This window comes from Chenopodium quinoa, unplaced genomic scaffold (genome assembly GCF_001683475.1).
Source record: "Chenopodium quinoa cultivar QQ74 unplaced genomic scaffold, ASM168347v1, whole genome shotgun sequence".
NCBI lineage: Eukaryota > Viridiplantae > Streptophyta > Magnoliopsida > Caryophyllales > Amaranthaceae > Chenopodium > Chenopodium quinoa.
In genome coordinates this window covers 738270-766245 of record NW_018744362.1, presented here as the reverse complement: position 1 = coordinate 766245, position 27976 = coordinate 738270, and positions in this window count along the sequence as shown.

Below are 27976 nucleotides of genomic sequence, written 5' to 3'. Positions count from 1 at the left end.
ACATGATATTATTTTTCTAAAAGCTAAGAAATATTTTATCGGCTGAAATTATGAAGAGAATCGGCTGGGCAGGGGGCTATTTATGCACAAAATCGGAGCAGTTTTAATCTGGGAAGGATTCGGGATCATCGCTCTTTAGCGCCAGACGCCAACTCTTGGTGCCTGACGCTAGAGCCTGGCGCCAAACGCTAAGTGTAGCGCCTGACGCTACACCAAAACGCGTGGCGCCAGCTGGCGCCAATACGCCTCATCGTACACGCTTTCTGCAAAATCGCGTTTTCGACTTAATTCGAGTCTGCTAACGACTTTACGGTTTCCTTATCTTTTTCTAAATATTCTTTTATTCCTCTCTTCTAATTAATATAACTATTATATTAATTTTATTATTTTTTGGATCTTATTAGACTAATTTCCAAGTTTTTATAAATCCAATATTTTATTTGACTTTTCCTTTTTTCATTTTTTCTTTTGGGGGAGAAAGTCGGATAGCCTCCATTAATAATAAAAATGACGGAATTTTTTTTGCGCAAAATTTATTTTTCACATTTCCTTGCACACACAAACGTGCACATAACAATAATAAAAAAAATGATAAATAAAATAAACTCATAATGGTATATATATACAAATATGTCTAAAAAATGAGTCTAACTAAAGGCAAAGTTCTATACAAAGTCAAAATAAATAATAAAAAAGCACAGGAACAAACTACGGCGCCGGGGGACGTAAACCCATCATCGCATAAAACTCTGTTGTACGAGGAGTAACCTCTCACCAGCTCCAGCATCAGCTCCAGTCTCCGCGGGAGGAGGAAAGCTCAACGTAGGACCCGTCCACCCAAGATCAACCTGAGGCTGAGGTTGTGGAGGCTGCTGCGATGACGAGCCAACCTCGTACATCCCACCACCTCTAAGAGCTGAGGTAGCCTCTCCCTAGCCTACCGGCGCAGCATGTGCACCCTCAGAGGAAGAACCTGAGTCCTCTACCCGAGCAGCTCGGAACGACCGCCCCTACCTCCCGAAGTAGTACGACGACGTCTCGAGCTAGACCTCGCCGGATCCCTCAGCACCTCAGGTCTCGTGCGGGTACGAGAAGGAATGAGTTGACCCTGCAAAGGAAATTAAAATCAGAAACAAACAAAATAGAAGCGGTAATACAAAAACATATGAAGGAAACAATACCTCCTGAATAACGTCATCTCGACGACAGGTAGCCACGTTCCTCATCCGGACAAGCTGGCTCCGGAAGGCATCTATGCACCGTGCCATCGCCGAAACCACATCGCGTGAGAACTGTCAAAGAAATAAGTCAGTAAACATGCATAACATATATGGACAAAAGTTGCAAATAAACAAGCTTACCCGAGTCTGGTGGCGAGGAATCGACCGCTCCACGAAGCGCTCGTCCTCAGGAGCCGGAGGAATCATCTCCTCAATCGGCCCATATGTCCCCTGATAATGGATAGACATACGAGGTGGCACGAACTCAGCAGTATCGTCCTGGCAAAGCAAAACAAAACCAGTAAAGCATTACTTGGGGGCTACTTCACTCAAGGTAAAATTTGAAAAATTTATCGCCACATCCTCAGCAGGTACAGGAACTGGAGCTAACAAGGGCAGTATCTCCTCCGCATAACATTGCCTAGGGATCGTGTAAGATCACCAAGGGGTACCAGCTCCCTCTGACATGCTCAACAACCTCGTGGCGTTAAGCATGTGACGTGGTGGAGGAGCAGGAACGACAAATGTATCGGAAGAATGCTAAATAGCAACCCTCTCTCCAAGGTATGCAGTCGCTCCATAAGTCCTCAAGAAATAGCGACGCTTAGCAGAATACTGTGCGTCTAACCTAGGGACCGCTAGGTCGACCCACGGTCGGTACAACACCTCAGGCTCCTACAAAGAGCGTCAATCAGGCAAGAATCTATCTAAAGCATCTCAAAATGTCAAATAAGAAAAGAATCATACCGAGATGATCCAATCTCAGACATATGTAGTGGACATCCCCACACGACGGCTGCCCCAGGAAGCGCTAACTGGAAACCTGCGCAGCGACGGTCTCGCCAGCGCAGCTGAGGGGAAGTACTCGTAGAACCAGATCTACAAGAAGCTAAAGTTATCAGTAAATGCTAACTAAAACGTAGAGCTAAACTTTACAGGGAATAGGGTTTACCTCTACGACCCTCCAAAAGCTTGAAAAAGCAACATTTATCTCAAAAGACCGATGTCGACATGAGTCCCGCAGCGCTCGAATGAAATCAGCATAGGCCAAGCTGGCCTAGTCATAAGTCCCAATCCGGTGTAGATCACGGACGGCAGGAAGGTAGTAAATCAACGCCCTACTACCCTTGTCAAGGGAGAACGTCCTTGACAGCAAGATGAGTGCAAAGATGCGCAACCGCTGCTCTCGGGTGGTCGCACCATCGTCCAAAGCCGTTGCTAGAGTCGAGCGGCGAATCCCCCTAGCGCTGAACTGAGTCGACTCTACCTCAGCTCGAGCCCGAATAGCAATCGGACCTAACATCTCCTCGACCTCAGGGGAAAAGACGTCGATCCCACTGTCGAACGGCAGTGGCACAGAACTAAACTCCAGTCCGGTGATGAGACTGAGGTCGGTAGGAGTGACCATCATCTCACCCCAAGGAAAGTGGAAAGTGTTGGTGGTGTCCCAAAAGAACTCCACCAGAGCACGAACTACATGGTGACCCCTGCTGGAGGCAACCATTGCCTCGGAGGTCTCGTACAACGCAGTAAGACCGCAAGACTCCCATAGGAGTCTCGTCTGATCATCTCTGGCGATGAACATCTTGTACAGATTGCCAAGCCGTCACAGTCGAAACCATGACAGCACGTCCTCCCAACAGTGATGCCCCGTCTCACCCTCTCAGAAATGTGGTGGACAGAAGAAAATTATAGGGTCCGCTCATACCACTCAGGGAGTCGACCAAGCGAAGTAGACGACTCGGCATCGTCCTCTACGGGCTCATGCTCCCGTCGAATGTCTCGGGACCGTGAACCGGAACCTCGCTGTCTAGCCATGATATATTGCGCAGAATTATCATAAATTAAGGTTCTATAGTATCTAAAGTTCGCCTAGCCGCATGATACTATGTTCGCAAGAAAAACAGAGTACGTAGTACTAAAACAGAGCACAAATTCAAATTAAGCATAGCGGCATTTTTCAAGCAATCAAACAATTTCTTGCAATACTATAGTGATTATTGTGACAAAATGGACAAGAATTGCTAGCAAAAACATCAAGAACGAGCCACATTGTATTCCCGACCTTTAGAGGTTCAACAATGGCAATTCATTCATTTCTTCACCAAATTGAGTCAAACAAGTCTCAAATTACTCCTAAGGCAATATATAAACATAATCAAGCAATTTCATGGCATAAAATTTGACAAACAAAGAGAATTAAGCATTCTAAATTTCGAATTTTCATGAAATTCGAGAATCAACACATGAAAAATTCATTAAAATCGGCGTGAGTTTGAAGAAAACTTACATAGATCGGGAAAATGGATGGAATTAGCTTTGATTTGCAACAAATTTGGGCAAATTTGGTTGAGAAACGAGCAAGAACGAAGCAAATGAATTTCTGGAAATTTTCGAGCAAAAAACGCGACGAGCAGCAACGAAAATGAAGAAGAGAAGGGTATTTAAGGAATACCCGACTCTGGCGCCAAGCGCCAGACTTTTGCGTCAGTTGATAGGCGTAGCGCCTGGCGCTAGCTTCAGCGTCTGGCGCTACAACCAGATTATTGGCGCTGAAGTTATTTCAGCGGCGCCAGAATGTTCAGCCACTCAGTACAGTTGTTTAAACCTTTTGCAATATATTTTAGGTTCCTTGGTACGCCAGTTAGCCCCTCTAAGCAATTTGACACAATTTTTAGTAATCGTCTTGATTACACAAGTAATCGACCTGATGAAAGATCGTCTCACTTAGCTTAAAGCGCCTAAGCATTGGCTCATCGCAAAAAGCACCGACATACTGGTTCATTCGCAAAAGGCACCGACATATTGGTTCATTCATTCAGCAAAGGCACCGACATACAAGTTCACAAGCAGCAAAAAGCGCCGAGGTACAGGCATAGCGAAAGCAAAGTTCAAGCGAACTTTTAAAGATCGACAAGCGGAGATCTTCGGTAATTTCCTTTGGAAAATTATCGCAACAAATGAGGATAGCTTCAAGCGAGGATATCTTTGATAGCGTTCCCTAGATTGTGGAGAGTTGTCACAAACAACTGAAAGTGATTTCAAGCGAAGTTGTCTTCGATCGTGTTCCCTTAGACGTGGAAGATGGTCACAAAGCGGAAGAGGATCATTTCAAGCGAAATAATCTTCAATATTGGAAGCAGATACAAGCATAGCGGTTTTCAAGCGGGATGGCATTCTCTTGGCAGAAGGTCATCAAAACAGGAAATACAGCAGCAACAAATCGGTTACTTTCAAAGACGTGTGTTCGACGGTGCAAGATACGTGTTTCTTAACTCTCTTATCTGTTACAAGAGTGATTTAGGATCGCAGAACGTTCCGAATCATTCTCCGTCCCTATCGCTACTTTGACTTTTGTTTTTGAAACTTGCGTTTCTCCAAACTCAGTCAAAGTGGGGGTTTCTGTAGACACCCATTTGTGTCTCCCCAAAACCAAACCCGGTTATGAGTACCTTTCGCGTCGAATCATAATCGAATAAAATGAAAGTGTGGAAAGTTTAGTGTTGCGGATAGTTTTAATTTCTTTTCTCTTCTCTCTGTTTTTGAAAACCTATTTTAAGAAAACAGCCAATATAATCCAGTTTGGTTGGTCCGTGATATGGGTCCAATAGTAGTGTAGTTGGATAAGGTTTGAAAAGAGCTTTTCAACGATATATTATAAGCCCAATTCCGATGAATATTGAGGAAGTTATGGCCAAATTACTGAACTGGGCCTGGTTTGAGCCTTATATGCGGCCCAATGATCTAGAGGAGGGCCTAATGTAGATTTATCGTTCATAATGTAATTAGGAATGTTTTTAGTTTTCTAGATTCTTCTAGAAGGTTCTTTTCATTCCTAATTCAATTAGCATTGATAAATTGACTTTTGTTGACTTTTTAGAGTTTTAATCAGAATAAAAGAACGTTTTTTGAGGAAAATACAATTTTATCCTCTTGTACGACAATTTCTATCCGATTTTAAGAAAACGCGTCAATTTCTTAGTCAGCGCCAAACGCCAGCTGTAGCGCCTGACGCTACGCTTGGCGCTAGCCTTAGCGTCTGGCGCTAACGTCACTGTTTGGCGATAACCTGGTTTTACGCGTCAGAACTCTATTTTTGATGTTTTATCTTTTTGGCTGATTTTTTCTATAAATAGCTTCCTAAAAACCCCATTTTCATTCACCAATTCTCACCAACTCTCATCAAGATTTTCTTGATTACTCTTTCTCTTTTTCTAAACTACCTTTTCTCAAATATAAAATTCCGCACTCATTAGATTTAGAAACACCTACCCATATTCGAAGTTGCCTTCGCCCTAGACGTGAAAGGTTTAATTTCTAAGGGTTTGGTCCCAAATCTCTCTTTCAATTATTTAGTTATTTAATTTAATTGTTTGTTTATTATTTTCCTTGAAGTTACTAACGTGTGTATTTTGTTATTAGAAAGAGGTACGAGGCATCCATGTAAGTGCTTTTAATTGATTTATTGATATTATGATATAGAAATCATGCTTAGGTTGTTATTATGATTCCTAATGCCATGTTAGAGTGTTTTGATCTTCCTAGTGTCATGTCTAGGGTAACTTTAATATTAAGTATGATTAAAAGTATGATGCCTTTTATGTTCTTCCTAATATTTATGATTGTTAGTATCATGTTAGGGTTAAAGCTTTGATTTTTATTACTTAGTGACAAGCTAGGGTTTGTTATTAATCTTGTTAGTATCATGCCTAGGATCTTGCTATTTTTATTATGTTTTAACATGATTATGATTATTTTTATGATTATGGTTATTATTATTTATGATGATTATTTATTGTGTTGCTTGATATTTATTGTTATTGCTTGATCACGCCTTTAATGCATATTTAAAGGGAATTGGTACTTGTAATCACACTTAATAAGATAATTAATAATCTTGTTTAGGTTTAATTTTGATTATAATTCAAGTGATCGCCAATAATAGTTTTATTTGTGCATTAATATTCAACCAACATAGATAAACAGGTTTAGGGTAATCCTATTGATTGCATGTCAGTCAGAAAGCGCACATGAATACGATTAGAATAAAGTAGAGGCCTATTATTAGGGCAGGTTCAATCTCTTTTAGGTTGAATTTGTACCTTCATCCCCGATTCCTATTTGGTTCAAGACCTTATGGAGTTGACGATCTCATGGATCGTTAAGGGGTGTAACCTTCACCTCGTGAACGGTTTACATGTTCCTTAAAAACTTGTTGGCGACTCTTTTGCTCTATCTTCTTTCCCTTTGGACGCCACCGTACTTTAGTGTATGATCACAGTGGGGTTCAAGCTAGGGGATTAACGCTTGAAATATTCCCTACACCTATATTGGGGACATTCAATCATTAATTACAACATACCCTACATTCTCTCACATCAGAGAAACACTTGATCTCAGAATCCGAGAAGATCTCATTTCATTTTCTGCACCTTCTCCTATTCACATTCCAGTACTAACTTGATCGTCAGAGGCGGATCTCCAAACACCCGGAGTCTCCGTTGTTTTGCAGGTACAGGCGCAGTCGGATCAGTCTTCAAGCTGTAACTCTCCCGAGGGACAAAAACACCAAAAAAATTTGGCGCCGTCTGTGGGGAGAGTACCTCAAGGATGGTTCAAGAGTCCGTACCACCTCCTGACCACACGGTTAATCAGCCGGAGGTCTTTACTGACCATGAGGATGAGGATCCTCAGGTCGAAAATTACATAGCCAAAGATGGCTCTCTAATCAACAAGCACATCTGTCCCAAAGATACTCTGGAATGGGGTGCAAGCCAGACGGGTACAAGCAGGCCTCCTGGCAGCCGGATGGGGAAACCCAAACGGCAAACGGATCCGCCCCAGTCACCCGGGACGAATTCATGAAATTCATGACTTGTTTCAAGGGTGAAATCAAGGATCTGATCAGTAAAAGTAAGGATGGCCCAAACAAGGGTCATTCGGCAAGGAAGACTCCTCCGGAGAGGAGGAAGCCAGTCAGGGACAGGCAGCTAACTTCGCATCCATAGGACAAGGCAGCTAGGACCCTTGATTGGTCTAAGATTCTTCTACTCCAGAAGAATCCAAGAAACCCCCGTCGGGAAGAACAACCGGTGGGTAACAAAAAATCTACTCTTGACGCTCGGGAAATCATCACTCGCTGGAGAAGTCAGCAGCTGTCTAAGTCAGCCTCTACCTCGATCTTTCCAGACAGCTTCAAGAATACATTAGCAGGAAATATTTAATCCTTGCATTAGAGCCATATATGCGGTAATACCGTCCACTCTGGCCCTCAAATGATTGGGAATGTACAGTACATACCCCCTATGGTCTACCATCCGTATTCTGCACACTTCATGCAGTCGGTCCTCTTTAGGGGTCAGGCGGCATAAAATGTCCAACCTTTGGACTGGCAGCTCCGTCTGTTCAAACTTGGTGAACAAACTTCTGCGTTCACCAAGGAGATAACCGAAGCCGCATAGCCGGCCAAGGTAAAGAATGTGTTGGTGGGTGCCTATGATGTTACCACCAACCCGGAGGACCACCTCATGTCCTACTCCAACCTCATGCACATGCAGGGGCTTGAGGATGCTATGTGGTGTCGGTGATTCCCGGCTACATTGAAGGGCATTGCCCAACAATGGTTTGGCAACCTGCCAGGATGCATCGACAACTTCAGGAAGCTTGCCTTCTTGTTTGCCTCCAACTTCTCGATGAACATCCCTGCCAAAAAGACAAGTCTCGACTTGAGCACCATCCGACAAGGAGATAGAGAAGGTCTTCGCTTCTTTGTCAGGCGGTTCAACCTGGTGAGAATTCAAATCTAGGGGCTGTCTGACGAGGTAGATTATACAGACTTCTGTAAGGGTCTGAAGGACGGGTCGACTTTTAAGTTCGACCTTGTCCGAAAGAGGGTTTTCACCCTTCAAAACACATTGATAGAGGTGGAGATTTTTATTCAGGCTACCGATCTCTGCTTGTCCAGCCATCATTCAAACTCCAAGAAGTCCGAAAAGCAAAAATAAAAGAGTCGGTTTGCTCAGCCGGCTCAGAAAGCTGAAGAGAGCAAAAAGAGAAAAGAAGTTTGGGTGGTTGAAGAACCTGACCAGTCGTTGTAGGGAATATTTCAAGCATCATCCCAAACTTGAACCCCACTGTGATATACACTAAAGCATGGTGGCTTCCAAAGGGAAGGAAGCTAGAGTAAAAGAGTCGCCAACAAGTTTTAGGATCTTGTAAACCGTTCACAGGGTGAAGGTTACACCCCTTCACGATCCAAGAGATCGTTAACTCCAATAGGTCTGTAACCAAGACTGGAAGTTCGGGGATTGTAGGGAATATTTCAAGCATTAAACCCCTTAGCTTGAACCCCACTATGATCATACACTAAAGTACGGTGGCGTCCAAAAGGGAAGAAGATAGAGCAAAAGAGTCACCAACAAGTTTTAGGAACTTGTAAACCGTTCACAAGGTGAAGGTTACAACCCTTAACGATCCAAGAGATCGTCAACTCCATAAGGTCTAGAACCAAATAAGGGTTCGAGGATGAAGGTACAAATCCAACCTAAAAGAGATTGAACCTGCCCTAATAATAGGCCTCGACATTATTCTGATCGTATTCATGTGCGCTTTTTAATTAACATGCAATCAATAGGATTAACCCTAAACTTGTTTATCTATGTTGGTTGAATATAATGCACAAATAAACAACCCTAACAAGATTATTAATTATCTTATTAAGCGTGATTACAAGTACCAAATTACCTTTAAACATGTATAAAAGGCGTGATCAAGCAATACCAATAAATAAGCATCAAGCAACATAATAATAAAATAATAATCATGATCATAAAATTATAATAATGAAATAATCATCATAATAACAATCATATTAACCATAATAATAATCATGTTAATCATAATAATAATAATTATAAAATTATAATCATAATCAAAACAATTATAAAAATAATCATAAATCATGTTAAAGCATAATAAAAATAGCAAGATCCAAGGCATGATACTAACAAGATTAATAACAAACCCTAGCATGTCACTAATCAATAAAAATCAAATCTTTAACCCTAACATGATACTAACAATCATAAATATTAGGAAGAACATAGGAAGCATCGTAACAATCATATTTAATATTAAAATTACCCTAGACATGATACTAGGAATATCATAATAACAACATAAACATGATCATAACATTAATAAAAACCATTAAAGTACTTACTTTGATGCCTCGTACCTCTTTCTAATAACAAAATACACACGTTAGTAACTTCAAGGAAAATAATAATCAAACAATTAAATTAAATAATTGAAACAGAGATTTGGGACCAAACCCTCAGAAATTAAACCTTTCACGTCTAGGGCGAAGGCAAATTCGAATATGGCTAGGTGTTTCTAGATCTAATGAATGCGGAATTTTGTATGTGAAAAGTAAGTTGTAGAGAGAAAGAAAGAAAGATGAACGAATTAGAAGAGAATGGGAATTGAAAACTGATTGTAGGTGATTACAATTGAAAAGCTGGTTGTTGATGAATATTAATTAAAACTGATTGTTGATGCGAATTGGTGAATGAAAATGGAGTTTTTAATACGTTATTTATAGAAAAAATCAGCCAAAAAGATAAATTAACAGAACAGAGTCCTGGCGCAACTGAAACAGAGCTGACGCCAACCCTGGCTAACCGGCGCCAGGCGCCAACACTAGCGCCAGGCGCCAATGGCTGGCGCCAGGCGCCAATGTCTGGAGTCAGGCGCTAGGCCTGTTTTCGACGCGTTTTCGAAAATCAGATAAATTTGCCGTACTGGAGGATAAAATCGTATATTTTCCTCAAAAATGCTATTTGATTTTAATTAAAACTCTGAAAAAGTCAACAAAAGTCAATTTATCAATGCTAATTGAATTAGGAATGAAAAGAACCTTCTAGAAGAATCTAGAAGACTAAAACCATTCCTAATTGCATTAGGAATGATAAATCTATATTAGGCCCTCCCCTAGATCATTAGGCCGCATATAAAGCTCAAACCGGGCCCAGTTTAGTAAATTGGCCATAACTTCCTCAATATTCATCGGAATTGGGCTTATAATATATCGTTGGAAAGCTCTTGTCAAGCCCCATCCAAATACACTACTATTGGACCCATATCATTGACCAACCAAACTGGATTTTTTGTTTTCTTTAAAATAAGTTTTCAAAAACAGAGAGAAGAGAAAAGAAAATTAAAACTTTCCGCAATACTAGACTTTCCACACTTTCGCTTCATTCGATTATAATTCGACGTGAAAGGTACTCATCACTGGGTTTGGTTTTGGGGAGACACAAATGGGTGTCTAAAGGGATGATGGTACAAATCCAACCTAAAAGATATTAAACCTGCCCTAATAATAGGCCTCTACTTTATTTTCTCGTATTCATGTGCGCTTTCTGACTAACATGCAATAATTAGGTTTACGCTAAACCTGTTTAATCTATGTTGGTTGAATATTAATGCACAAATAAAACTATTATTGGCTATCCCTAGAATTATAATCATATTAGCCTAAACAAGATTATTAATTATCTTATTAAGCGTGATTACAAGTACAAATTCCCTTTAAACATGCATAAAAGGTGTGATCAAGCAATAGTAATAAAAAATCCATCAAGCAACATAACAAATCATAATCATAATAATAACAATCATAATCATGTTAAAACATAATATTAATAGCAAGATCCTAGGCATGATACTAAAAAGATTAATAACAAACCCTAGCATGTCACTAAACATCAAAAATCAAAGCTTTAACCCTAACATGATACTAACACGATATTAGGAAAGAAATAGGAAGCATCATATCAATCATAATTGATATTAGAAACTTAAGTATTACCCTATACATGATACTAGGAAGAAATAAAACATCCTAACATGATACTATGAATCAAAATAATAATCTAAGCATGATTTCTATATCAAAAAAATCAATAAACAATTAAAGTACTTACTTCGATGCCTCGTTCCTCTTTCTAACAACAAAATACATGCGTTAGTAACTTTAAGGAAAATAAATAATCAAAACAATTAAATTAAATAATTGAAATAGAGATTTGGGACCAAACCCTCAGAAATATTAAACCTTTCACGTCTAGGGCGAAGGCAACTTCGAACTTGGCTAGGTGTGTCTAGTGCTAATGAGTACGGAATTGTGTTTGTAAAAGGTTAGGCTGGAAAGAGGGAGAGAGAATAAGCTTTAGCTTAGAGAGAGAGAAGAAATAGAGAATTCTGGTTATTGAAAACGGAGGTCCAAGGACTTTATTTATAAGAAAATAGTCTGGAATTTATAGAAAAGAGTTAGAGTTCGAAAAGGAATAAAACAACATCTTGTCGCCAACGATAGAGCTCGTCGCCAGGCGCTGCACTGTAGTGCCAGGCAACGTACCTGTCGTCTGACGATGCAAGCGATTTTAATACGTCTTCAACACGGAATCCTCTTCTCGATAAAATTGAATCGTAAAATCCGGGTTAGGGGAAAAATCGTATTTTCGTTAAAAACACTTATTCTGTTCCAAGTAAAACTTAAAACATAATTATCAATCCTTACTCCTTTAGGATTTAAGAGAACCTTCTAAACAATTCTAGAAGACTATAATAAATCCTAATAGCTTTAGGAATGATAATTAATAGTAGGCCCTCCTCTAGATCATTGGGTTGCATATAAGAACCAAATCGGGCCTAGTTTAGTATTTTGGCCATAACTTCCTCATTATTCATCGGAATTGGGCTTATAATATATCATTGGAAAGCTCTTTTCGAGCCCCATACAACTACACCATTATTGGACCCTTGTCATGGACCAAACTGAACAAGACTGGCTATTTTCATAAAATAGAGCATGTTTTCGAAAGCAGAAAGAAAGATTTTTTTTATAAAAACTAACCGCAACATTAGACTTTTCACACTTTCACTTCATTCGATTATGATTCCACGCGGAAGGTATTCATCACTGGGTTTGGATTTGGGGAGACAAAAATGGGTGTCTACAGCCGTCCAAAAAGAAAAATAAAGAATTCATGTTGTATGTCTCACGGTATGAATTCAATAAAGATTGTTACACCATCTTTACATAGGTGAAGGATCGGCTGACCATTGAGAAGTCGGATCCTATGAAGAGTTCCGTTCAGTCACGGAACAAGAATAAATTCTACCACTTCCATTAGGAAGTGGGCCATGACACCAACGACTGCTATAGTCTCAAGCGGTCGTTGGACCGTCTGGCGGACAAGGGCTTACTGAAGTCCTATGTCTTGAAGTCCAAAGAGACTTCTAAGATGAATCCGGGGCAATCGTCAAAAACTGTCCAACCTTCTAGTAGCTTGGACACCGACAAGGATCTGGTTTACACTATAGCAGGCGGATTCGTAAGCGGTGGCCTGACCATCCGGGGCACCAAGGATCATCAAAAGAGGATGATCTACTCAGTTGATGTTGGAAAAGTGTTCTCAAGTGGAACATTTCCAGACGTCCTCATAACTAAGAAGGATCGGGGTAAAGTTCGCCGACCGCATGACGACCCAGTCGTCATTGAATGCAAGGTTGCAAACCAGCTAGTTGGCCGGATCCTCATAGATACGGGTAGCTCCTATGACATCATCAGCGGGATAGCCTCCGTGAGGTCTCCCATCCATTAGTTGGCTTTGGGGGAGGGGTCGTGCACCTAGTTGGACAAATTGACATACTCGTCCGCCTAGGGGAGAAAGGGCAAGGGCGGAACATGGTCGTCTGGTTCCAGGTGGTTAAAGAGCTGACCGCCTACAACATCATTCTTGGCCGACCAACTCTTAACGAGTGCAAGGCCATCATCATCCCAGCTCTCATGCATCTAAAGTATGAAAAGGATGATGATTCTGTTGGCTCCCTCAACGGGGATCAGAAGACGACAAGAGAGTGCTATCTCTCAAACCCCAAACCAAAGTAGCCAATAGACCTTGACGATGTCAAGGACCCTGATTCACCTCCACCAGCAGTCGCAAATAAAAGAAAAAGTAAAAAGCTGGTGGAGGTGAAGAAGGAGAAGAAATAGTAATCACTGACCGGGGAACAGTCAGATGTCCGTCCCCAACCGGCTGGTGAGCACATTGATATCTTTCTGAATGACAGCCTTCCAGAGCGGACGATTAAGGTGGGGACGACTACTTTTGAAAGGATTGGTGCAAACTTGCACCTTCTGTTGAAGGAATTCAAAGACAATTTTACCTCTGAAGTGGAAGAGATGCTAGGCATCAGCCCGGATCTTGCAGTCCACAAACTCGTCCCAAAAAGAAGTCTATCCGGCAGAAGAAAAGAAATCACGTCAAGGAAAGGAGTTAGGCGGCAGCTGCCGAGGTCTAGAAGTTGTTAGACGCCGGGTTCATTCGGCTATGTAACTTCCCTGATTGGGTTGCGAATGTGGTTCTTGTAAAGAAGCCAAATGGTACTTGGTGCATTTGTGTTGACTATACTGACTTGAACAAGGCATGTCCAAAGGATAGTTACCCGCTTCCAAAGATCGACAGCCTTGTCGACTCTACAGCCGGGCATGTCTTGATGAGTTTTATGGATGCCTACTCCAGCTTCCATCAGATACCCCTGTGGAAAAAAGATCAAGATAAGATGGCCTCGTCATAAATCAGGGGTTATTCTGTTATACGGTGATGCCGTTTGGCTTGAAGAATGCGCCGACTACTTTCCAACGGATGATTAATAGAGTCTTCATTAATCAGATTGGGATGAATGTTGAGGCGTACATTGATGACATGATAGTCAAATCCAAGCTACAGATGGACCAACTTGCTGATCTCCGAGAAACATTCACCACACTCAGGCGACATAACGTCATGTTAAATCCAAAAAAGTGTGTTTTTAGTGTTGAGTTTGGGAAGTTTCTTGGATTCTCGATTGATCAAAGGGGGATAAAGGCTAACCCCGAGAATATACAGGCGATGATTGACATGAAGTCACCCCGCTCTGTCAAGGAAGCTCAGAGGCTTACCGGTTGTCTGGCTGCGCTTAGGAGATTCTTCAACCGGTCAGGTGAAAAATGCCTTTACTTCTTCCAAGCAATCAAGAAGAAGACTAGGTTTGAATGGGGAGATAATGTGACAGGGTAAAGTCGTATCCCCTAATAAAAAATAATTACCTAAGTCCTCTAACTAAAGTAGATAGGGAAGTAGGGTCGAACTCCACAGGGAAACAAGTCTTTCTACTCCTAATTAATTATTATAACCTAAATTATCAAAGTAACCAATATTATTGTAAATAAAGTCTATACTATGAAGAATAAGATCGAAGGAAATAAAGTAGGAAGAAATCAAATATTAAAAGACCTAGGGCATAGGTTCACTAATAAACAACATTCCAGGGTAAATCATAATAAGAAATCATCAAGCATTGATTAATCAGATTACAAAGGGCTTTCGCTACATATTATAATCACAGAGTTAATTTACCGGTATTAAATCTCATCTGTCGAATCTCGACTTAACCATTTATATTAGTCCGCCTATTGAAACTAAGCCTAAACATCAATTCTCATTTGTCGAATCTCGAATTAATATTGCTAAACTCATACAAATAAATCTTGCAAAACCTAATTGCATAGCATTAATTCAATCAATAGGAAATTAACCAAGCATTGATAATCAACAGTCACAAAATTACCCCTTCATATTTATTAGATCCCCATAAACCCCATAAATAAAACTACTCAAGCATCATCATAACTAAAATAATCAAATAAATAAAGCAAGGCATAATCAAAGAAGTAAATGAAATAACTGAAATTAAAAGAGAAGAAATTGTTACCAAAAGAAATCTGAATTAATGAAAGTAATTAAGAACAAAAGTTGAGAGAGAATTTAAGAGAGAGAAATATCCTAAGCAGAGAGAGAAAATCTAAAGAAGAAGGTAATTGGAATTTTCGTCCATAATTCGTTCTTAAATATTCCTCTAAACAAAAATTAAAACAAATCTAATCGTCTACTAAGAAAAACACGCGCCCGATCGGACGAAGGGCCGCCCGATCGGGCCCGCCTTTTTTTACAACGCCCTGCTGGTATGCCGCGCCCGATCGAGCTTACGCTCACCCGATCGGGCGTGCTTCTTCCTTGAAGGTGCTTATGCGTGCATCCGCCCGATCGAGCGTATGCTTGCCCGATCGGGCGTATGCTTGCCCGATCGGGCCCGGTCTTCTTCTTCAAGGCTTGGATTTCGATTGGGCTCAATTCCTCGGCCCAATCTAGATTTCCTCATCGGGTCTTGATTAATCGATCTAATAGCCCCGATATCTCATACCGAGCCCTTAATCATCGGCTCTCACCGATCCTGGGCTTCAAGAGTGGTCGTGTTCTTCTAGCTTCCGTAGTTGATCCATGAAAACCCAGGAAAATTCTCCAGAAGTGAAATTTCCTGTAAAACTCAACTAAAACTACGAAAACACTAGAAAACACAAATTAGTAATAAAAGTGGCTCTAAAGAGCCAAAAACACCACTAATTATGACCGTGGGACGGGGGTAAAACACTATATAAATTAGATATATCATAATGCTGAGGCGGCCTTTTAAAAATTGAAAGAACATTTACATTTCTTGCCGAGGCTTGTTAGCCCTCTGCGAAAGGAGACACTCTACATGTACTTAGCCGTCTCAGATCATGCCCTCAGTGCTGTTCTCCTTGCTGAGAGAGATGGCAATCACCTCTCGGTCTATTTCATTAGCCATGTCCTCATAAATGCTGAACTCCGATACCCCATGATTGAAAATTTTGGCCTTGCTCTTTACATGGCTGTTAAGAAGTTGAAACCATACTTCTTGGCACATCCGGTGGTAATCTACACACATCAGCCCTCAAGCGGCCAATGACAACCCTGGACTCATCCGGCAGAATGCTCAAATGGGCTATTGAAACGCAAAGTCTTGAAATCACCTATGACGTAAGAAAAGGCAATGAAGGGTCAGGCGTTTGCCGACTTCATTGTCAAAATGAAAAGGCCGGTTGCTCCAGATAACCAGGCCTTAAACAATGAGGTAGAATATGAAGCCCTTCTAGCCGAAATCCGCATGTGTAAGGCAGCAGGGGCAACAATAATTAACGCCTGCTCTGATTCTCAGTTGGTCGTTAGCTAATACCATGGTGAGTATAAAGCCCCTCTATCTGGCTATGATCAAGTATTTGCAGGCGATCAAGTCTGAAGTGGGGACACCTGAACAATTCCATCTAAGTCAAGTGCCCCGGTCTGAAAATAACCAGGTGGATGCTCTGTCAAAATTGGCATCCTTCGCCTTCTGTGATACGCCTCGGTCAGTCTTTTGGGAAGTAGTGGAAAATGAAGTATATCTGATGATGAGCCCATTGGAATTCTAGATCGAAGTTCTACTTGGACGGATGGCGTTGGGGCGTATCTGACAGATGGAACACTCCTTGATTCACCACAGGAGGTAGCCGTGCTGAAGAAGCGTGAAAAAAACTTCAAGATGAGAGAAGGAGAACTCTTCAAGGCAGGGTTTCTGAAGCCCTTACTGAAGTGTGTGTTACCTTGGAAAAGGGGAGAGAAGTTCTCGAAGAGTTGCATGCGGGATATTATGTCTCTCACGCAAGCGGAAGATCCTTAGCCGTCAGAGCCAGGCGACACTATTTCTTGCCCACTCTTGATTCGGATGCCATGGATTTTTTTAAAAAAATATGATAAGTGTCGGAGATTTGGCAAGCTAATCAATCGCCCGGCTACTGACGTGATGGTAATCCACAGCCCAGTCCCGTTTGCTAAATGGGGCATGGACATTCTAGGTCCGTATATGCCTGCACCAGGCGGAAAGCGCTATATTCTTGTGGCTGTGGATTATTTCACCAATTGGGTGGAAGAAGTGGCGGTCAAGGGCATCAAGACAAAGGATGTCATCTCCTTCATCTGAAAGAACATTATCACCCGGTTTGGGGTACCTATGGCTATGGTTTTTGATAATAGACCTCAATTTGAGACGCCTAAGCTCAAAACTTGGTTAGGAGATCAAGGGATATCACACTATTTTGCATCAGTCAGCCGACCCCAAGCAAACGACCAATTTGAAGCCTTCAACAAACTCATCTCATACGGTATGAAAAATAAAATTGAAAGAGTCGGTGGTTTGTAGGCTGAAGAGCTAATTCATGTCCTATGGGACATCCGGACAACCGTAAAGGGGGCAACCGGTGAAACCCCATTTCTCTGGGTATACGCTGCTGAAGCCGTCTTGCCCATCGAGGATTATGAGCCAACTCTACGAGTCATGCTATACGATGAAGAGGCAAACTGGGAGGCCATGTAGCTAGCATTGGATTCACTCCCAAAGCGCAGGGGGAATTCTGCCTTGCGTCATGAGATTTACCGTTTGAGAATGACTCGTTCCTACAATAAGAGAGTGCACAAACGACCCTTGAAAGTTGGGGTCTTTGTGTTACGAAAGATGGAGGCAACCGGTAGGGCCAATGAGCAAGGAAAGCTAACTCCTAATTGGGGAGGTCCCTACCGGATCTATGAAGAAGTAAGAAATGGCACCTACCGGGTGGAAACTCCAGATGGTAGGCGGCTGCCTAGAACTTGGAATGTAGATAACTTGAAAAGTACTACTTCTGAGACTTGTAAATTTTTGTAAATAAAAAGCCTATTAATGCAAAGCTGCCTTTTGTTTTCAATATTGATCTAATTGCTTTGTATATATACATGCGCAACAATATACTACCGCAAATTGAGATTACATACGGTCTATTGAATAAATAAGCTAGGTTATAAACTTAGCGGCTAACTTGATACTTAAATTGGTGGACCATCAATGCAATGCACAAACCGCCCCAACAATATGGAAAACTAAGTTAAGTTAAATTAACTTAGTGGCTAATTTAATATTTAAATCGAGGCCAACGGCCGGATGTAAACTTATTTTATAAATTCGTCTGCTCCTATTTGAGTATGGCGTTCTGCGACGCCCCTCTGGGTGTTATCGTCGCAGAGGGCATTCTATCGTTTGCTCTACCAGCATATGCAAACGACAAAGATTGAACGACCAAATTGGTCCACTCATAGTTGTATGATCAAAATAGTCGAAAAGAATGATTAAGCTTAAAACCGGATGTCAAGTGACATTAGCCGTTAAATCACTAAAGTGCTCTACTAGGCTGTTCAACGAAATTGTACCAGTCACCCCAATGGGGCAGACGAACTAGGTGCAATGGATTTCAGGTATCCCAGAAGACCTTTCAACTATCTGGGATCCATCAGACAGGCAGACAATATGTCCCTTGTTTCATTGGCTGCCAGGAGGCAATTACCCGTCTAGCTCACAAGGAAATTATATACGCATACCTGGTTAGGTAAAACGACTGTTTTTTACAGTTGTGTACTTGGTTTGGGGCAATCACTACTGTGATTGATTGACTTAGGAATATTCCATACTCTTTAAAGTATCAAACATTCTAAAGTCAATCAATTAAAGAAGTACTAAAACCAATCACACAGCCGCTAGGGGCAAGAGTAGCCGGTATACTATCTAAATTGTCGTATGCTTTAAAAATTTAGGCAAAAGTTCTAAAATTAAAATTGCAAAACTTAAATGCAAAAATGAAACAAAATAGCACATTCATCAAGCCGACTCAATCGACAAATTCTATTCAAAATCGGCTAGAATCAGAAAATATCATTAACCGGATATACATCAGGGAAAATTGAAAATATGATTGTAACCCGACCTTTCAGTCGGTAAAACTACAGAAATACTCGGCACACAGGCCAAATAGAGACAAAGGTTAGCATAGTGCCGCTGAAAAAAAGGGGAGGAAGCTGAATCACTGCTGTTGGGACTACTCTGGCTGGTTCTGTTGGGGTTTGTAAGTCCAACTTACCACGGAAACAACCCCGACCCAAAGAACCACTCGCAATTAATAAAACCATAAAGCGTAACAAATAAACATAAAAGGCTAAAATCAGAATTTACCTTTGTAGCGTGCTTCGCCCTCAAAGTCGGGCTCTTTCTTGAGAGCTTTAAGCTCCGAAAATAGGCGAGCCTCCTATGAAAGTCCACCCGCAAAACTACTAGAGACTTTTAGGTCCGTTACCTCGAGGTTAGCGAGGTCCGACCAAAACCCGAGTATTATGTGATTTTAAGAGTTTTTGCTATTGCAATGCTCTATTGAACTCCTACTCAAGCACTCTTTCCAAAAACCCAAGATGAGTATTTATAGGTAAGAGGGAGAGTGGGAATTTCTATCACCAAGGTAGGGGCCATTTCACTGAAAGCTGTTGGAAGCTTAAGGAAGCTATCCAAGATCTAATCGACAATAACAAACTGCCGTTGCCCCCTGCCAGTAAGAAGCCAAGCATCGACAATGCACCTATAGCTCATACCCTGGCTATCTCCGATGAAGAAAACGAGGTTGACCCCTCATCTCTCATTAAACCTGTCAAAGAAACCTGTGTCAAAGAAAAGGAAGAGGAAAACTTTTTCGATGTCAAGGATAGCCTTCCAGAACTGGCAAATAAGGAAGATATACAATCGCTCACACTGTCTATGAAGGAGGTATCGCAACTACTACATAAAGATCTCAAAGTTTTGAACGAACTCCATAAGAAATATGATGAGCATCCACTTCCGAAAGAAGAACCTAAAAGAGAATTCACACTAGCGAGAACGACTTATGAGGCAAAGCACTTTCCCTTACAAGTCACTAAAAAACCCAAGAAGAGCAATAGAATCTACACTCCGATTGGGATCCCATATGCGCAAATGTTCGAAATGCTCTCCGAGAGTGGCGAGGTCAAACCTCTCGAACCGAGACCATTCGAGTCATTAAAAAGGACATATAGATATTACTGTCAGTATCATCAATCAGGAGGTCACATTATAGAAAACTGTTTCAAATTCAAGGATTTGGTACATAAAATGATTGATGAAAAGAAACTGGTCCAAGTTCAACGAGAAGAGGATACAACCAATAATGGAGTCTGGGACAGTGATGAAGAAGATGTCTATCTAAAGGACATAGTAGGACCTTCACCTTCTATGTCATACACCACAGATGACATTTGGGCTGAAGAAGATTCATCGATAGATGTCCTCACAAGATCTGGGAGAATGCAACCTCCCGTTTCAACACAACCTATTCCAACCATACACCAAGTTCCCATACCTATCATGGAAGACAATGACATTGTTAAACAGTTTAAGAAAACAAAAGTTGAGATGAATGTGTGGAAACTTTTGACAAGATCTCGAGAGCATAGGTTGGTTGTAATGAATGCCTTGGATAAAATCGGGATAGATTCTAACACTACTCCAGAGGGACTAGCCATCTTCCTCACAAGTGACCTTCCTAGTCCGATTAATTTGATCACCTTTTCTAACAAATATTTACCTCCAGAAGGTGACAAACACTACAAGGCATTAAACCTCACAATAGTTTGCAAGAGGATGAATGTTCCTATGACTCTCGTAGACAATGGCTCAGCCATCAACGTTTGTCCACTTAGAACCGCAAGGATGCTCGACATAAGGGATGAAGACTTAACTCCGTCCACACAAGGAATAAGGGCCTACGATAATACTCGTCGTCAAGCTCTTGGCAAGATTACCCTAAATGTAACGGCAGGAGCAATAGAACATGCTACTACTTTCCAAGTAGTGGACATCAAAGCTTCATTCAACTTATTGTTGGGACGCCCTTGGCTTCATGATCTAAAGGCCGTCCCTTCATCACTCCACCAACAAGTAAAAGCTATAGTTGGGGGAATTCCAATCACCATAGATGATTCGCCTATAAGAATCAAATCCATAGAGAATCCAATCATTAACGTAGAGCACGACAAAAATGATGAAGATTTATGGGGCTTTAACGAAGAAGTCTCCTTAATCCAGGAGGATGAAAGGACCCCTCTTTTCCATGACCCCCATTCCAACATGATTGTCAATGCCATGCTGAAGAAACAAGGACACTTTCCTGGGATGACTTTAGGAAAGAAGAAAGGAATGGCAAAACCACTGGAGTCACCTGGCCTCCCTAAGTTAGATACTTTCAGACTTGGTTTTGAACCGACTGGGAAGGATCTCAAGCGAGCCCCGGAAAAGTTGAAAGCACGTAGGGATGCTCGCATTCAAAAGAAAGCAATTCCAATGGATCAGTACCCTCTTACGCTTAATGGTTAGTTCATAAAAGAAGGAGAGGACTATCCATGCCATGAATTTCCCGAGCCATTTGTTGTAAACGGCATAAGACAACCGGGATTCGAGATTTTCTTGGATTGCTACTTCACTGATGAAATCCCAACTCCCGTCCATTGATGAGTGACATTTATGTCACTCTTAGGAAGTATTTTTAGAGTCATTTTCGCGTTTATTTTATCTTATTTTTCCTTTCTTTCTCTTGTTTTCTCTTTAATAAAGTTTCTAGTTTATTTTGGTAATTTTGTCGTGTTTTAGTTCTTTTCGTAGTTTTTAGTTTATTTTCGTATTTTATTTGCTTTTGATTTGTTATATTTCGTTCTTTATTTTTCCTTGAAAGTTTTCTAATTTACTTTTATTTATTTTAATTAGTTTTGAGTCGATTTTATTTTACCTTTTCTTTATTTTATTTTATTTTATCTCTTAGTAATACCCTCGTGTTTTTGGTTGTAGGTGTCCCGGGTTTCAAGGTCATATTCGTGTTCGGAGGTCCAAGGTTCGAGGCGCAAAACTTGAGCCAACCCATGCTGCACCTTATCCTCCACCACACACACACCAACAACACAAGCAGCTCTTCCCCTTCTTCACCCCGCAACACCACCAACACCAACAACAACATTAACCTCCACCACGCAAACCACCAGCCACAACAGCCCACCGTTCCCACAAACCAACAACAGCCACCCTCACACCACCGCACTGATGCCGCAACAAGCATACCCCAAACCAAACCCACACCAATACACCTCCCCTACCGCAACCAATACACCACCATTCAACCAACCAAACCAACCCGCAATTGCCCAAACCAGCCACGCATTCCTATCCCCTGCTCCAATTTACCTCACAATAACAGCAATCACACACCAGCACAAACCACCTGACCACCGCAACTCAGAGCAACAGCCCCTGCTCCAATTCGCAATCAACCACCAGCCTCCAATCACAATTCATCTCCTCCTTCCACCACAATTAGCACACCTACACCACCGTCAACAACCACCACCAACTAAGCAACCAATCGACAAAAAAATCAGAACAAATTGCAAATTAATCAAGTTCGAGCAAACCTATGAGTGTTCGGCCGAACGTCGAGTCAGAGACTTTGGGGGTTTTGTTATTCGAAGAGGAGTGGTCGAACATACCCATGGTTCGACCGAACCAACCCCGTAGTTCGGTCGAACCAACCATTGGTTCGATCGAACCATTTAACGAGCCTCGCACATGATTTTTAATGAGGATCGAACGATGATGATGCAATTGGTGTTGATAGCCATTGATTTGGAGCATTGATTTAATGATAATGGTTGATGATGGTGGTATGATAATCGAAAAATAAAGCAACCATGTTATTCGAAGAAGGGTGTCTGATTGTTTTGTGAATGGGGGATTTGTTTTGTTTTTCTTTTATTTTTATTTTTTTGTTTTCTTTTCTCTTTTCTTATTTTCTTTCTTTTATTTTTATTTTTATTTTGGTATTATATTTTTTTACTTTTCCTTTTTAATTTATTTTATTTTCTTTTCTTTTTCTATTTTTTCCCCTAGTTTTATTAAGATAGTATAAATACCCATTTTTGGGTAATTTAGGGATATTCAATAATCATCTATTCTTCTCTCTAATGAGTTTTAGGTTAGGTTAGGATTAGTCTTCATTGGTAGAGAGAGAAAGTGTGGTTTTCTTCATTAATGAACTTGGATCTTGAAGAAGGAGCTTGTTCAATCCTTTGTAGACCTTCATCTTCAATTAATGAGCAATCTCTTACTCTTTCTCTTTACCTTTGTTTTTTATTTTGCTTATTTGCTTTTATTTTTCTTCTTTGCTTATTAATCATGTTGATGCTTATTGATTTGATGATTCATATTGTTTTCAATATGATTTGTGAGTAGTCATCTTGCCAAGGGTGCGGGGATGGTGTAGTTGCTAATTGTTCATGCTTTTAATGTTGGGGTTATGTTAATGGTGATTAAAGTCTTTGCATGCTTGATATTCTTTGGTCTTTCTTGCAAGTGCACATTGTTAGTTGATCAAAGATGAGTCTTTACTAACAAGTAACGGAAGTTGACTTAGTTGAGATTCATTACTATCGATTGTTATTTAATAGTACCTCCTAGTATATGGTTCTAATGTGGAAACATAGAGGCTATGTTAGGAGAAGCCAATTGACCCCGGAAGGCGGCTAGATTGGACCCTTTACTTCGATATTCATGCATGTTTAGTTTACCATTGATATGCTACATTGTTATTGTATGGTCAAGCGTCAACTTCACCTACCCATTTCCCTTGGTGCCTTAATGTTTTATTTCTTGTTTTAGCATCTTTAGACTTTAGTTTATTTATCTCCTATTCCGGACTAGCTTAATTGTCGATAACATTTGGTGGTGTTTACCGTTCTCTGTGGTTCGACCCCTATGCTTGCCTTATACTCGTATTAGGTTTGTTTAGGTTGTATAAATTGTATTTGATCTAGGGATAGACAATTGACTACGCGTTTATGCCCTTGTCATCCATAAGGAAAAAGCCACTTCATACTTTGACTTTAACGTCATGGGATTACTGTTTGGGCAAGAAAAGAATAAGCCAACTTATGAAGAAACTAACTCCTCGCTCATTCAAACAGTCCTACAAAGTGAAAGCTTCGACCCCTCGAAGCTAATTACTCCTGCTGAAGGATCACTACAAGGGTGGCGCAAGACTACCAAAGTGACTACTCCAAGCGGAAGGAAGATATCAATCACGACAGGATAGGGACCGATGTTTGAGGAGTCGTCTGAGTCAGAGTTTGAGTCGGAGTCTTTCCCTATAGAGTTGTCTAAGTCTTTAGTAGTAACACCTCCCCCTCTTATTTCTTCTCCTAGGATAGTTATTGATCCAGCCCCTGAGGACATATCACTCTTTGATGTAATGATCTCAGAGTATAATAATATTTCCCATTATCCTTACTTCTTGTGTTCCTCCCTAACCCAAGATGACGAGCATTGCTTAGCTAACGATGAAAAAGGCAAAGAAATTATTAAAGCAATGGAAACACTCGAAAATAAAACACCGGTAATTGATGAAATTGAAACAGTTGACATCTCGAATGATTCAACTCATAAAAGAGAAGTTAAAATTGGATTAACATTGAATAAACAAGAAAGAACCGATTTAATTAACTTACTTACAAAATTTATCGATGTATTTGCTTGGTCATATGAAGACATGCCTGACATTAATAGAGAAATAGCTCAACACACTATACCACTAATTCCAGGAATGAAACCTGTAAAACAAAAGTTACGTCGAATGAAACCCGACGTAGCACTTAAAATAAAAGAAGAAGTTCAAAAACAAATTACTGCAGGTTTTATCACGGTATCCAAATACCCTGAATGGGTCGCCAACATCGTCCCAGTTCCAAAGAAAGACGTAAGGGTAAGGATGTGTGTCGACTATCGAGATCTAAATAAGGCAAGTCCAAAGGACGACTTCCCTTTGCCACACATCGATATTCTAGTAGATAACACATGGATACGGAGGTTACAACCAGATTCTCATTGCAAAAGAAGACATGGAGAAAACAACTTTTATAACACCATGGGGCACTTACTACTACACGGTAATTCCATTCGGGTTGAAAAACGCGGGTGCTACTTACCAACGTGCAGCAACTACCTTACGCCATGACATGATGCACAAAGAAGTCGAGGTATATGTCGACGACATGATTGTAAAATCAAAAGACCGTCCAGGCTATCAACTAGCCTTAAGGAAATTTTTCGAAAGGTTAAGAAAATATTACATGAGGTTGAATCCATCAAAAATGTGCTTTTGGAGTCACCTTAGGCAAGCTCTTGGGATACGTCATAAGCTCTAGAGGAATAGAGGTAGACCTAACCAAGATTAAAGCAATCATGTCAATGCCACCGCCCAAGACTGAGAAACAGATTCGAGGGTTTATTGGCTGGTTGCAATACATAAGTAGGTTCATATAAAAACTGACGACAATATATGAACCAATCTTCAAGAAGCTCGAGAAGAATGAACCTGTAATATGGGATGACGAGTGTCAAAAAGCCTCTTAAAAGATCAAAGCCTATCTCGCAAATCCTCCCGTATTAGCACCAGAACTCCCCGAAATACCTCTCAGGTTATATTTGACGGTTACCAAAGAGACAATGGGAGCCATGCTAGCACAAGAAGTAGAAGTCAAAGAGAACGCAATTTTCTACTTAAGCAAAAGATGCTCAAATACGAGGCACGCTATACATCACTCGAGAAGTTGTGCCTCGCCTTGGTGTGGGCCACAACTAAGTTAAGACATTACATGTTGGTGCATATTGTTTTCGTAGTCTCCCGATTAGATCCACTCAAGTATTTGTTCGAGAAATCTACACTCAATGGACGCATATCAAGATGGATAGTCAATCTAGCCTAGTTTGATGTATGGTTTATGCCACAAAAAGCTATTAAAGGATCCGTGGTGTCAGACTTTCTAGTAGATTTTCCAATAGAAGACTCCACGCCAATGCAAGACAATGAATTTCCAGGTGAAGACCTAATGGTTACTGAAGATGACACTTGGACCTTGTATTTCGACGGAGCCTCAAACCAAAAGGGATGTGGCGTCGGAGTACTACTAGTATCACCTAAAGAAGAGCACGTTCCAATCTCAATAAAGCTTGATTTTGACGTTACCAACAATGTTGCTGAATATGAAGCATGCGTGGTAGGCCTTGAAACAGCTTTGGCGTTGGGAGTAAAGAAGTTAAGGATATTCGGAGACTCTTCTTTGATCATCAATCAGATATCTAAAAGGTGGAAAGTAAGGAGAGAAAGTCTAGCCCCTTTTCAAACCTACCTAGAAACGCTCACTGATCAATTAGACAAGGTAGAATATACATATCTACCTAGAGAGGAAAACCAATTTGCCGATGCTCTGGCAAGATTAGCCTCAATGGTTAGGATTCCCACGGAAATCGAGAAAATGCCTCTAACTATAGAAAAAAGGCACAAACCAGCATACATCCAGGCCATAGGAGACGACGAAGTAGTCCAAGGCGAAGAAGAAGAAGAAGAAGAAGAAGAAGAAGAAGAAGAAGAAGAAGAACGATGGTACTCGGACATACTCAATTATGTCACCAATGGAGAATACCCTCCTCATGCTGACAAAAGAGCAAAGCGAGCATTAAGACTTTTAGCTTCTCAATATGTACTCATAGACAACGAGCTACATAAAAGGGTACCTAAAGGTCGAGCTCTCCTATGCGTAGGAAAGAAGGATGCACAAAGAGTAATACGAATAGTCCACGAAGGAATCTGTGGGACACATATAAATGGAAAAATGTTAGTCCAGAAAATAATGAGAGAAGGATATTATTGGACTACAATGAATAGGGATTGCCATTAATACGTAAAAAGATGCCCTAAGTGCCAAATTTATGCCAATTTACAACATGTCCCTCCATCTTTGCTCTACACCTACACATCGCCATGGCCATTCTCTACATGGGGAATTGACATCATTGGAAAAATCACTCCCCCAGGAACAGGATGCCACGAATTTATCCTAGTAGCAATCGATTACATTACAAAGTGGGTCGAAGCGCAATCGTACGCTAAACTCACTGCAAAACATGTAGCACTCTTTATCGAAAGAAATATTATTTGTCGATATGGAGTCCCACATGAAATGATAAGTGACAATGGAACTCACTTTCAAGCCGAATGTGAAGAATTGCTACAAAAATACGGCATTCAACAACATCATTCTTCCCCTTATAGACCTCAAGCAAACGAAGCAGTCAAGGCAGCTAATAAAAATTTAAAGAATATCATCGAGAAAATGACGAAATATTATAAAGATTGGCCTGACAAGCTTCACTTCGCATGGTGGGGTTATCGTGCGTCAATCCGTACATCAACAAGAAATACGCCATTTTCCTTGGTATATGGAATGGATGTCGTACAACCTGTCGAACTAGAAATACCATCTCTACGCATTGCGCTAGAGAGTAAACTCGATGAAGCTGAATGGACTAGGGCAAGATATGAAGAATTGATTCTACTCGATGAGAAACGACTAGAGGCTCTACATCACACTCAATGTTACCAGACTCGTATGGCTAGGCATTTTAATAAGAAGGTCAAGACAAGAAATATCAAAATAGGAGATTTGGTATTAAAAGCACTAAGAAAAAATGTTTTAGACCCAAGGGATAAATTTAGACCTAATTGGTCTGGACCCTACATTGTCAAAACAATCCTGTCAGGAGGTGCAACAAAACTAACTAATATGGATGGCAATGAATTCTCAAACATGACAAATCTTGACCAACTTAAGAAATACTACCCATGGTTATTTGAGTAGGATACTCAAGAGAGCTACGTTCGGCCTGATTTCTTAAGAAAGGATACGTAGGCAACCCTTTACGGGTGCGGCCACTTTATTCTTCAACATCCCCGCGTTCCAGAATTAAGTAAAAATTCAACAGAAAATCGGCGAATTATTGGCGTCGTAGAAAAGAACCTGGCGCCAGCCAGAAATCATTAGCGCCAGCCGATGAAATTGGCGCCA